This window comes from Electrophorus electricus, chromosome 3 (genome assembly GCF_041902795.1).
Source record: "Electrophorus electricus isolate QZ-2024a chromosome 3, ASM4190279v1, whole genome shotgun sequence".
NCBI classification, from domain to species: domain Eukaryota; kingdom Metazoa; phylum Chordata; class Actinopteri; order Gymnotiformes; family Gymnotidae; genus Electrophorus; species Electrophorus electricus.
In genome coordinates this window covers 6714003-6726995 of record NC_137499.1, presented here as the reverse complement: position 1 = coordinate 6726995, position 12993 = coordinate 6714003, and the positions used below count along the sequence as shown (strand labels likewise).

General features: G+C 39.6%; 1 protein-coding gene across 3 annotated transcripts in view; it reads left to right on the top strand.

The window, feature by feature from the left end:
* Window positions 1-12993, top strand: part of sh3gl3a (SH3-domain GRB2-like 3a) — a 33599-nt gene that overhangs the window by 9463 nt on the left and 11143 nt on the right. The window lies entirely within an intron of this gene.

Genomic DNA, 12993 nt, shown 5'->3' with positions numbered 1-12993 from the left:
TTTTTCACAGATCCTATTTCAATCCAGTGCATCCGCATAAGATGTTCCCAACAGCATCACCACTATGACCTAAATGTCACTCTGCTAAAGGCACTATTATGCGTATGTTTTGGCACTGTGGTAGAATTCAGACATTGTGGAGTGATATTCGTCAAATTATTGAGAAATTATTATGTAAAAGTTTTAAGTTTTCACCTAGTTTATACCTTTTTGTGTTAAATGAGGCCCAGGAATATTCCATTTGAGTCCTAAACTATTGGGCAAAAAATGTATTTGATAGTTGTGGATCTCTTAAAATGTGGTCAACACAGATTGCTTATGTTTTCCCACTGGAAAAAAAAAAATTACTTTTGAGAGCCCTCACAGACACCGCAGTTTCTGTGAAATCTGGTCACCTGTATGGGAAATACTTGAAGAAAGATGATTTAGGTGACTTTATTTAAGTGGTGTTATTATTATTATGCAATCATACTTGATATCACTATTATTATTATTACTATAAAGAAATAAAATTAGTATCCTTATTAGCAGCTGTCCTTTCAACTCTGTGTACTTTAAAACAATTTTGAATATCTCTACATCTCTTAATACAGTAAACTGCAGCTACTCACCTAGAATCTTCTTCAGATGTGTGTGTGTGTGTGTACGTACACACACACACACACACACACAGTGAAAGTATGGAATAACCATGTTTACTACACAGCAGCAGCCTCATTGTATTGTTTTGGCATGTGACCAATCTAGCAGTAAGCAGTTAGTTTCTCATCTCATAGATAATTATACACAATTATAGTCACACACACACACACACAAATAAATACATTAAAAAAATAAAATTATATATATATATATATATATATATATATATATATATTTATTTATATTTATATATTTATAATAAGTCAAAACACTGCTTTTGGTTGCCATGTCTCCATGAATGCAATGTTGAGAATAATCTGCCACCCAGATAAATCTCATCCACAGAGGCCAAGATTAACTGGGAAGAGGGCAGCTCAGGAATTGTGTGTGCGAACAGATGGGTCAGAGTCTATAATTAAACAATGTACCTGGATTGTTTGTTGTGTGTGCTATGTAAGATATTGTATTTCTTTTTATTATCTCGTTATTCTTATTTTATTGTATATTCTGTATTGTCCTTGTATAAATGCGCTAAGCAAATAAATCATACATAAATGTACCTAGTTAGAAATTGAGAGTGAAATGAAATCACTCCTAATCAGATTCCTGATTAGATTGGAACACTTTGACACTAACTCAGCTAAGCTGTCTGTTTAGCCAGGTCTGGAATATTTATTAGGACACTATGGCTATAGTGAGAATAATGTATAAATCATATAAATTATGGTAGAATACAGTTGGAGGATGTATCTTACTGAACAGCTGTTGTCTCCATTTCAGTTTCTTTGAAAAAACACCTTCATGTTCTTTTGTGAACACATTACCACGACAGTGGTTCTGCATCCTGTGTTCTGTGTTTGATGTTTTCTCTCTGTGGGTTCATGCTGTCCTTGCTTTGATGATTGGGGGCAGTGTTTAGTGGCCTCAGACAAAGGCCACATTAGTCCGGTTTCCTGACTATGTCTGCTGCATTGTCATTACTTCAGAATGTCTCTGTGTTACTTCAGTATTCAGCTCTACAGTATTCTGGAACACTGCATCCTATTTCCTCTGTTCTAGCCCAGTGAAACCTAGTGACGCAAGATATTGAAGGCCCTTGTGTGCCTCAGGTCACTGGTGCATAGTGAGGATGAATGCACCTTGAGTTCAGGCCTTGGGGTCGGAATCCAGCTCTACTGCATTTTAATGGTGGTGTATGCTTCAGCACCATTCTTCACAGGAGCGTAACTGCTCCCTCTACAATTGTTTTGGTTTGTGTGTGTGTGTGTGTGGGTGTGGGTGTGGGTGTGGGTGTGGGTGTATGTGCATGTGCACATGGAAAGTTTAAGAAGAGGTTGAGCTGAACGCAAGAGAGTGAGTAGGAGAGTTGTGGGTTGGAGAGTGTGGGTTTGAGAGCATGTCTCAATGCTCAACAGAAGCACACCTTTTAGCAGGTGCTGGGCCAGAGCCAGTTTTGCACCAAAACACAAAATCGTAGAATCGTTCAGTCTTTTTTGGAAAGAAATGCTTGCAGCCATGCACACTATGATAACAGCCTAAAAGAAATACGGCAGCTTGGTTGGATCATTTCAACATTTGGATGAGGTTTAGAAAAGGCTTCCGTCATTCAGCTGAAGGGGCATGGTCAGCTGCTCATCTTTTTACTTTGAGTTACAGAGTCTTGGAGAGGCCACAGTAGGAAACCTTTTCAATCCATATGTACATTGTATTAACTTGTTCACATGAACTATTTTAGCATGTAAGTTCAGTTTACGTCTCCATTATTGATAGAGCTTCTTTACTTAAAGTGTATCTTTTGTTGGATTTCATTACAGAAGACATACTGAGAGCACTTGCAACCAATGTTGTTGTTATTAGCCAGCGCAGCCTGACAAGGCTTTATTAACAGACCATACAGAGGTAAAGAGCAAGAGGACTCTTAACAAGAATATTAAGGATGCATGGACTTATCCATTAGTCCTTTATCTTTTAGTCTTGACTCAATAATGGACTAGGAAACTTGATGAAATGAACCAAACTTCGGCAGAATTGAAAATAACAGAATAGTCAAGAGATGAAAGACCAATCTATTACCCAGTCCTTTGTAAACATAACCATAGTTGGTGACTTAAGTGCAAACAGTATCCAGCAAATGGCAGAATACAGTTCATGTAGATATCTGTCTAAATGTAGAAAGTAACAGAACTTTACATTTTGTTTAAAGGAACTAGATCTAACAATTTTCTAATGGTAGCCCACTGCTGCCAAGTTGCCAGTGTTGGGCCCCTGAGCAAGGCCCTTAACCCTCAATTACTAAAAAAAATCCTAATTGTAAGTTGCTTTGGATAAAAGTGTCAGCTAAGTGCTGTAAATGTAAAAGGTAAGAGCATGAATAAAGTACACTGTCTCACGTTAAGATTTTGCAACCTCTAGTGTCTTGTGGCTATGTTAAACTAATTCATGTGTGGAACTTAAATCAACTTGGCCTCTCCACACTGTCATACGGAGTTGATCACATACAGCAGACCTCTACTACTGTCAGTATGAACATTAGATCAGCTGTCTGGAGGCATGTATCTGTCTTCACAGTTAGATTTTGGATTTCTACTTGTACCAGTTGATTGACATTATGACAGCAATGCAATCTGTGGATTTGGGGTCTGTTTGGTGAAGACATTGTAACAAATTGTAGCTAGCCATTATGCTTTTATTCATTTTTGAGGTTTCATTAAAATCTTGGAAATAGGACATGAATAAAACATATAATATGAATAACATTTCTGTGATTTATGTGCATGTTTGGGTCATCCACATAATTATTTTTATAAAGGTCCACCTGCAAATCACAAAAGAAATCTGTTCTCACTGATGACATGTGCATGTCCCTTACAGACTTGAAGGTTAAAAGAAAATCGGAACTGAGAATCGATTCTTACTCCGTGAATGCACCATTTGAGACGAGTCATTTTCATTTCTGTTTTAGTGTTATGGGAACTGTCTGGTTAGTTGGCAGCCGCAGCTGTTGGCAGTGACGTCAGTACAGAATGACATGCTAGTCTTGTGTACATGCTAAGTGGACATTTTACAGGCAGCACAGTGCTATACTTGTAAGACACATTAGCTGTAAGTTATTTTTAGTCTCCATTTTTACTGCACAGTCATAAGTGGATACATTCCTCTAATTTGATTTTGCTTTAGCACTTTGTTTGGGGGAGAAGATGTCTCTTCCAAAACAAGGTCAGGGAGTTCATGAACTAGCCAACTTTAAGGGTTGTTTTTCTCCATACAGACAAGTATTTGCCCTTTTTTGCATGCATGTGTGTGTGTGTGTGTGTATATATATATATATATATATATATATATATATATATATATATATATATATATATATATATATATATATATATATATATATATATATATATATATATATATATATATATATATATATATATATATATATAAAACATTTACTGGATGTTAATATCATGGTGACAGTTATTGGTGAGCCTTCCATTTAGTTAGGGTTGCTGTCAGTGGGTTTACTTTAGTTTAATTTCCTTCCTTTTTAAGTGTTAAGAAGAAAGTTACTACCGTTTCCTTTGTTGCTCTTGCAGGCAGTTCTCACAGACAAAAAAGATCCACTAAGTCTTAGTCAACATCAGTAAGACATGGTGCTTCACTCACATCTACATCCACAGTGTTGGTACAGGGGGAATTTCTCGTTGCATAACACAGTAGGCTCAACGTGTTTTCATTTTTTAAAGTGTTGAACTGCAAGGTTCAGTAAGTAAGTAGGTACTTTTATTTAGCTAACTTCCCAGTGATTGAAAAATAAAGTTTCACTCCCTTTTTACTTGAATAGTGTTACAAATTGTGAGTGCTTAATGTATCCATGTGTAGGTGTTTGTGTAACCTCAGTTGATGTTGGCATGAGAGAGCTTAATCAGCAGAACAGTTATACAGTAGAAAGGATGAGTGCATCTTTGTCAAGCCTTAGACCTGTACATACTTATTGGCAGACAGAGGGCACTACTTAGGGAGGTTCACATATTATTCAGCTCTTAGAGCTAGTGTAGATGACTGTGCAGCCACTGATAGCGACCAAGCCTCCTTCAGTGCATTTACTCTCAAGCAGAAAACTCCACTATCAGATCATAACCAAATTAAACTATATCCTCAGAACATCCAGAGAGACACCACTGGAGCCTAGAAAACTGTAATAAAATGACTGACTTTCTTTGAACTAATTTTAAAGTTGACAAGCCCAGTCTAAATCTTGCTATTTATAGTGCACCATAATGCATTTATTAAGTATTTTTAAATTGTTCTTTGGTGACTATAAGGAAGATATGAATTTTGCCCATTTATAACTTAGAATGAATAGCCCTAGAATGAATCAAGCTTCTTTTTTGGACAACCTTTTTGTGGTCTCATGTGTATTTGATGAGTTGCTCTGATTGGCTTGTTTAAGCACCAGTATAGATTATATAGAATCAATATGTCACAATCACTTGCTAGCCAGCTGTGAGAGGTTAACTATAGAGTGTTTAGGTGATTTTATGTGTGAGCCTGCATTGGAGGATATTTCAGTTCTGAAACAAAACTGAATTAACAGATTGACTAGATGTCTTGTCAAATGACCACTTCAGTGGTGGACAAGCTAGCATTAGGTAGAAGAAACAAGATAGCTAGGTAGTTATAGAGTGGATATTTCTAAGCAACCAAACTAATTTGCTTCTGAGTTATGTCTTGCTGATTAAATATAAATAAAAAATTGATCAAATTACTGACATAGATGCATCTTTTATATATATATATATATATATATATATATATATATATATATATATATATATAAAATATGACAACACAGGCTATTTCTTTGAATGGGACACAGGCAGTAAAAGGTAGGTCATCATATTATTTCGTTAGCTAGCTAGTTATTCTAGCTCGTTACATTGAGCCTGGTAGTGGCAATGTCACCTATCCTAGCTTGCTTTCCATCTCAACCACAACACAAAGTAAATTACAGTTGTTAGCTCACTATGAAACTTTGTAAGATGATCTGGCTTCAACTTACGAAATGTGAATAAAACCATATAACATGGCTAGTTAGCTACTTAGACATTGCAGTCAGGGTTGTAATGCCAATAAAGTTAGAACTACCCTACTCTTTTCAGTGTGAAATGCTGAGTGAAGCTTTCTTGATATTGTCTAATGTATGAGAAACTGTCAGGAGTGAAATATGCAGAGAAATGTAAAACCTTGTCTGTTAAACATTAATTGCTCCACTGACATTGTTTCGTTTTTTACAAGAACGTTGAAGTTTCAGATATGTAGGTCTGAGTTATTATTGCCTGGGGTAGAATGTGCGCTGTTGTTTGCAAATTCTGAGTGCGTAACTATTGAGTCAAGACAGTTACATAACAGTCTAGAATTTTTGGAAATGGCCCATTCTAAGACCCTGTTTTGCTTATGCAGTATTTACATTTGCAGGAGGTAACAACATAGTTTGAGGTTCACAATATGTCAGTTCAATGTACCAAGCACTCCTTCTTCAGTTATTCCAAGATACAGTTTTCCAGTCTATGGCACCTTTTAAAGAAACCAACAGCATCTACCACAAAGTAAATATTATGATATTAAAAAAAGAAAAGAAAAAATTAACAATTGTTTCACACCGAGTTAAATCTTCAGGAAAATAATTAAATTATCAAATAAGAAAAAACAGAAAACTGTACTGGCAAGCGGTGAGGAGGTTGACGCATATGCGGAGAAGAGCAAGATTTATTAGGGGTAAATCCATAGTTATAGTTAGGGTAGTCCAGGGTCATTCAGCCAATATGGAGATTGCGGGGATACATGATCAAACAAACAAAACACACGAAGGCAACTAGGGGAAGCAGGCTATAACAAAATCTAGGAAACAGGAAGGCTAGCATAAACACAAAGGCATGGAGTACAAACTTAAGTAAATGCATATACAGGCTTTCAAAAACATCCACCAAACACATAAACGCAATGACGTAAGCATAAATGCACGGATTCAAAGAAACAATGAGCAGCCAAGACCAAGGCCACAAGGCAGGGTTTAAATACATTAACTAAACAAGGTAGAAACAAGGGACAGGGGTAAGCAATCGAATGAGGGGCGGAGAAAACTAAACTATGGGATGGAACTACAATACGCAAGGCAGGGAAAACATGGAACACGGAAACTGGGAGGGAAGAATCATGACAAAGACCAAAATTGAAGAAAAGAATATTGTGAAAATCATTAATTTAATAATAACATCTTGGGAAGGTTAATAGTTTCATAGTATTTTAAATGAGAATTTGACCATTAACTTCACACAAGCACAGTGTCCTGAGTCAGACTGACTTCCCTTCAAATTACCATACAGCTGATATCACATTTACACATTACAAAAAGGAAAAATATTATTTTTGTTGCTTTCAGGAAGGCATTTGATTCTATTTGGCATTAGAGACTGTGTGGTGCAGGGGGTAAAGTTTATGATATTATTAAATCAGTGGTAAGAACTGGTAACAAACATACAGAGTTCTTCGCGCAAGCAAGAGGAATGAGACAGTGATGCAGCCTAAGTCCAGCACAATTCAGTGTTTACAGTAATAAGTTAGCAATGCAGTTGGAAATGTCTGTATCCCCTGGCAAGACAAAACAGGGGAGTGAAATTCTTGCTCTGTGCAAATGACCTGGTGCTACTCTCACTGCACAGGGGTTACATAATCACCTGGACCTCCTGGCAAATTACTAAAATCTAAAGACAAACATCATGATATTCTAAAAGAATCCCACACACCAAGAACACATTGGATTGATCATTTCAACATTTGGCTGAAGCTTAGAAAAAGCTTCCATCTTTTAGCTAAATGAGCAGGGTCAGCTGTACATCTTAGAGTGACAGCTCTGTTTTTACTTTGAACCCAAAGTACTTGAGAGGCCACAATGGGAATCTTTTTTAATACCACTGAAAGAATCTTTTTTACTACCAGTTCACTTTAGGCTGCACTACCTTAGAGCACACAATGCAGTGCTCTTTTCTCTGCCTCATCATTACTGCATTAGTAATGGCACCTTGCCACAGCTTGGCAGTGAATCCACCTAAGAAGAAAGCTTTAAGACCACTAGCCTATATAAAAATAAGAGGATACTCTATATCATATATATGCAATTCAATGTAGTGTAAACTATTAGTGTAATGCAGCCCCATTGTACTGTATTGAAGTGATGTATGGAGTCAACTAAATCATCACAGCTACACTAGATTGGACAAGCATCCAACAGAAGCCATGCTTGCAAAATGATTTTAAAAACCCAAAGGAAAATTCCCACTAATGCAAAATTAATCCTGTTTTCAGTCTCAGTAAATACAAAAAAGTTCAGGATGCACTTAAAGACCACTCCAAGTGAAATGCTGCATTGTATGGCACTACAGACCCAAGAACTAAACCCTGAAAAGAGTCACCTTAGTCAGCTGATTCTGAGGCTTACTTACCCTGTAAGTACTATCAAGTACTGTAAGTAATACTAGATCTGCTTTCCCACCAAATCTAAAAACAAATTAGTTTATAAAACAAAGTAAAAATAACTATTTGGACCGCTGGGACACTGAAACTAAAACTGAAAGTAAATTAGAGTGCCCTCAGGCCCTAAATGAATTGGAAGAGGACCTACTTCCTGTCAGAGATACAAAGCAAAAATAAAAAAATCAGAATCAGGTACAGGCACAGGCACAGTGACCACATTCTAGCTGGCTGCCAAAGAACAAAAGAGTACGAAAACAATGTAAAAACTATGGAAAATGTTCACATTAAAAATCCAAAACCTAATCCCACATTTCAATGACATGACCCAACATCAAAAAAACTTTCTTTTAGTAAGGTACACAGCAAGCCTTTTTCTTTTGTCAGTGACATCCTCCCCATTCTTACTTATTTTACTTCACATCTTGTCATGGACTGCTCCTCCGCCTTAAGTCATGTGGTACGGCCCGCCACGTGCAGGGGGATCCATATGTACTGTTTGTGTTGTAACCACGCCCCCTGGGATTGCACATACGTGCGCAGGGTTTAATGTTAAATGTCTCATGTCTATTTAAACCCCTGTCCGTGTCTGCTCCCATTGTTGGTGATTGTCGCTACTTATGTGTCAATCCTGATTATTCTAGCCATAACATTGTTTTGTGTAATCATCTATTAATGTATCGGTGTTCTATGTTTAACGTTAAGCGTACAGTCATCTTTTCTGTTAGTGTTAAGTGTGAGTGCCACCCTTGTTGTATGTGTTTTATATCATTAAATGTTACACATTGTCAAGGGAGTCTGTGTGTCCTGCCCCACGCCCTGCGGCACTCGGCCCAGCAGCAGCGTTACAGAATGACCAACCTACAGGTGAGAGGTGCGTAGGCACTCCCCGTGGTGCTGCATGGATCCCTGGATATTGGGGAGAGGACCACGACCGGCGTCTGTGTCCACTCCGGAGGTGGAGGTGAACACCCCCAGGAATTTCTTTGGGGGGGGGGACCTGAGGCTACCGAGCCAGGACCGAGGATAGCCGAAGAGCTCCCTGAGGACTGCGGTGAAGACGGTTTGGTGGAGCCGGCTAGGTCTCTTGCTAGTGAGGGCAAAGCCAGAGTTCCTTGCCTTCTGTGAACTCGCCAGCGAGAGTGGAGGGGTCCGCCCAAAGCCTCAGAGGCAGACTGCCTCGGGGGCACTTCTAGAGCGGCTGGTGATGGCAGGACCGTTAGGGGGGATAGCACGCTTGGAACCAGGGCGGACATGCACCCCCGCGTGTCCGATGGGCCCAAGGACACGTCTACAGAGGCTGCGGGATTAGCAGGCGCTGCAGCACGGTGCCTTATATGTTTGTGGACTGGCGCTATTGTTTGTATGTATCTGAGCGTTGTGTGTGTTTTTAGACGCATCGCATCGTAGGAAACATACTGGATGGACCCGAGAGAGGCAGGAAGTCTGCCTTTCTCCCTCGTTTGGGGTGGTCGTCCAGATGGGAGGTTCCTGGCCCGCCTTGTGTTGGGTGGGCATCAGGCAGTGCTGTGTCTTGTCTTTGTGTTTGCACAGCAGCCTGGAGTTCGCTATCCCAGAAGGGGAAGCGTCGGGAACCACGCCCCTAGGGAGGGGTCGTCTTCGGGGAATGCTCTCCCCCACACTTCACATGGAGCATACCGGAATACCCTGAGAGAGGCAGTTATGCTGCCTCCCCCCCCCCCCCGTTGGCGGTTCCTGGCCCACCTGGTAGTAGGTGGTCACCCAACAGAACTATGCAGTGTATGTGTGTATGCACGGCAGCCTTGGATTCGCAGTCCCAAGGGTGGACACTTCGGGAGCCATGCCCCTTGGTGGGGGGTGGTTCTGTCACAGACTGCTGCTCTCCCTTAAGTCACGTGGTACGGCCTGCCGCATGCAGGGGGATCCACATGTGCTGTTTGTGTTGTAACCACAACCCCCCGGGATTGCACACACATGCACAGGGTTTAATGTTAATGTCTTGTGTCTATTTAAACCCCTGTCCGTGTGTATTAGTCAATATGGGAGCATTGTCAGTTGTCCTTTAAATATTCTGCAAATAAATGGGTCTTAAGTCTGCGTTTGAAGACTGCAAGGGACTCCGCTGTCCGGACAGCAAGCGGGAGTTCATTCCACCATCTTGGAGCCAGGACAGAAGATACTTGTGTCAATCCTGATCATTCTAGCCGTAACGTTGTTTTGTGTAATCATCTATTAATGTATCGGTGTACTATGTTTAACGTTAAGTGTACAGTCATGTTTTCCGTTAGTGTTAATTGTGAGTGCCACCCTTATTGTATGTGTTTTATGTCATTAAATGTTACACATTGTCAAGGGAGTCCGTGCGTCCTGCCCCGTGCCCTGCGGCACCCAGGCCAACAGCAACATTACACATGCTTAATTCCCTGAACTCACTGCCACCTCATGTGTACATATTATTTTATGATGCCTTAATAAAGTTTTACTGCTCTGTTAGCTGTCATTAATATTGTTACAGATCATTATTGTTTTTGTGATGGATTTGTTGTTACTGCTGTTAACTCGATTAATTCAGCTATTAATAAACCTCTTGCATATGTCAAACTATATATTTTTTCTGCATTTGTAACGATGAGCGGTAAGGAGTCGGACACGTGTGGAGAAGAGCGAGATTTATCAGGCGCAAATCCAAAATCATAGTCATTGTCATAGTCCAGGGTCATATTACCAACATGGAGAGCACGGGGATACATGATCAACCAAAACACACGAAGTCAAATGGAAATCATTCTGTAACAAAAGATGCTAGGAAAACTCGGGGCTAAGAAACATGAAGGCTATGATACACAGAGAACAAACCAGCATTCAATACAACCAAACACTATGAACACATAAACGCAATGAAGCCAACGCAATGAAGTAAACAACCACAATGAACAGCCAAGACCAAGGCCACAAGGCAGGGTTTAAATACATGAACTAAACAAGGGACAGGTGTGGAAAATCAAATGAGGGGTGGAGAAAACAAAACTACGGAATGGTACTAAAATACACAAGACGGAAAACACGGAACACGGAAACTGGGAGGGACTAATCGTGACAGCAGTAGTTTAATTTTCCAGTGCTTTTGGCAATATTGTACTACAAAGAATCTTGTCTTGACAGGCAAACCAAAATGCAAGTATGCAGGGATTTCCCAGTGTCTTTGATTCTTAACTCTGGGTATTGAAAGTGACAGTGAGATTATCAGAGAATCTTTGCTAATCCGGAGTGATGGGCATATGACTCCCTTAAAAAGCTCCTGTCTTTTTGAGTAGCCCTTTTCTTTAGTAAGTCAGCATCACTTGGGGATATTTCCAGTGCCTGACTGCATGTGCTGGGTGTAAAAGGCCTTCACACAAACATTGGCTTGCCATTACAGGATGAATCCTGGGCGCGTTTAAGAACAGAACAGGACGAAACAGTGATGTCTTGGACCCTTTTGCTCCTCCAATAGCAGACCAGCGGATTGTAACCCTAGTAACACGCATAGGCAAAGGGACACTGTAGTCTTTTACTAAAGTCATACACCAATGGTCTGTTAAAGGATCATCTGTTGTTTTTTGTTTGGTTTTTTTTGTTGTTGTTTTGTGATTTTAAAGCCAAGCAAGTTTTAGATCTGCTTTCATTGGTATGCTTGGCAGGGATGCTATCTTACTTTTGCTTTGATATGCTCACAGTGTTAATCTCCTTATGTCAGCTAGTGTGGCACAGAGACAAAGTCGACTGCAGTAAAACAGGCTTTTTTTAATATCACAGGGGTTTCAACAGACATAATCAAAACAGGCAGAGTTCAAAAACCAAAACAGTAGTGTTATCCAAAACCAGTACAGGGGCAGACTAGAGAGCAAAAATTGGGGAAACAGGCAAAAAGTCAAAATTTCCAAGAACACAGAGTAGAATAAGTAGTCACATGGCTCGGAATCAAAAGGCTAGGCAAATGAATCTTCACAATGATTAAATGAATGGTATGGGCTTATATATGGAAATACATCAGGAAAAACGAGCCACAGGTGCCACTAAAAATCAGGTGACTGGGCCCAAACAAGAGGTTTATGGGTATTGTAGTCCTTATAGTATTGTGTTCTTGTGGAATACGTAATACCTTACTGAGGTCTACTGGTGCTCTAATGGTCTGAATTTGAAGCCTTGTCCTAAGGAGTTAACAGTGGTTAAGTCTAACAGTAGCATTAACCTGTGCATGCATTGTCACTATGAATAACATTGTTATAATGAATAATTATTAATCATTATTAATGATTAAGACTGATAATTATGTAATATATTGATCAATGGCAAATTAGGTCATAGAATTAGTTTGACCCCTATACTGCAATCCAGTTCTGTTTCCTAGACATGGTGCTGAGGATTATTTTAACCCACATTTACAATACATTTACTAATTAATAAGTTCAGTGGTTCTGTATCAAACATCTGCATTTTCATTTCCTGGATTTGGCACATGCTCTATTTAAGAGAGACTGACATGTTTATCCATATGACAGAGTTTGTGCTCCCTGGGAATTGAACCCATGACCAAGTGAGCTATGGCCTGAGGTACCCTAGGCTACAGCCTAGTTTCTTATGTCTTATGAGGAGTTAGATTTGATATTTGTTGGCAGATATGGGTATTCTATATTCCAGCAGAGGGATGTGAAAAGTATAGCCAGTGTTGCAGGGCCATGGTTTGGAGATGTTTTCCTGCAGGCCACCAGGGTGGAGATGAACATGACCTCTTTCTATTGCTTTCAGAGGCAATTTCATCCTGGTCAGCTCTGTTTGAAAGCCCAGCTCCAAAGCCCT